Raw genomic sequence first — 1,189 nt, 5'->3', positions numbered from 1 at the left:
TTTTTTTTTTTTTTTTTTTGGTAGAGTCAGGGTTTCGCCTTGTTGGCCAGGCTGCTCTGGAACTCCTGACCTCAGGTCATCTGCCAACCTCTGCCTCCCAAAATGCTGCGATTACAGGCATGAGCCACTGTGCCTGGCCTAAAAAAGCCTAGCTAAATTTATTAGGGGGCCACAACCCCTGATTTCCCAGCCCTCATACACACTCCTGTGTTTATTCAATACCTATTTATTTAGCAATAATGTGTTTTGGCTGAAGCAATATTCCAAGTGCTGTAAGCAACCAAGGAAAACAAGGCCCCTGTCATCAGAGCTCACATTCCAGTGGGGAGACAGAAGATAAATTCTCCCCCAGTGGACCCTGAGTTCTGTGAAGACACTGTTGTCGTCTCCAAGCCTAGTGCATGCAAAAGTACTTAATAAAGGTTGGCGTACTGAATGATTGAAGGATTGAAGAGCCAGTCTGGAGTTCTGAAAATTAAACCACAGCCAGGTGCAGTGGCTCACACCTATAATCCTAGCACTTTGGGAGGCCGAGGCGGGCAGATCACCTGAGGTTGAGAGTACGAGATCAGCCTGACCAGCATGGAGAAACCCTGTCTACTAAAAATACAAAATTATCTGGATGTGGTGGCGCATGCCTGTAATCCCAGCTACTCAGGAGGCTGAGGCAGGAGAATTGCTTGAACTTGGGAGGCAGAGGTTTCCATGACCCAAGATTGTGCCATTGCACTCCAGCCTGGGCAACAAAAGTGAAACTCAGTCTCAATTAAAAAAAAGAAAGAAAGATAAGAAAAGAAAAAAATGGGAAAGGACAAATCCTGAGGAACGTATATGATTGAGAGATGTCATGTATCCAGATCAAGACAAAGTTCTCTGGGGATTAGAGAATTTAGAAGCAGGTGCTCCCTGGATCCCAGAGGCACCTGGTGCTTGAACTTAATAAGATTTATAGGTGGCCAGGTGCAGTGGCTCACACCTGTAATCCCAGCACTTTGGGAGGCTTAAGCAGGCAGGTCACCTGAGGTCGAGAGTTGGAGAGCAGCCTGACCAACATGGATAAAACTGGCCTCTACTAAAAATGCAAAAATATCTGGGTGTGGTGGCCCATGCCTGTAATCCCAGCTACTCCAGAGGACGAGGCAGGAGAATTGCTTGAACCTGGGAGACAGAGGTTGCGATGAGCACAGAT

Source organism: Cebus imitator, unplaced genomic scaffold (assembly GCF_001604975.1).
Source record: "Cebus imitator isolate Cc_AM_T3 unplaced genomic scaffold, Cebus_imitator-1.0 Scaffold223, whole genome shotgun sequence".
NCBI lineage: Eukaryota > Metazoa > Chordata > Mammalia > Primates > Cebidae > Cebus > Cebus imitator.
The sequence above is the reverse complement of the archived record's forward strand: the minus strand, read 5'-3'. Positions refer to the sequence as shown.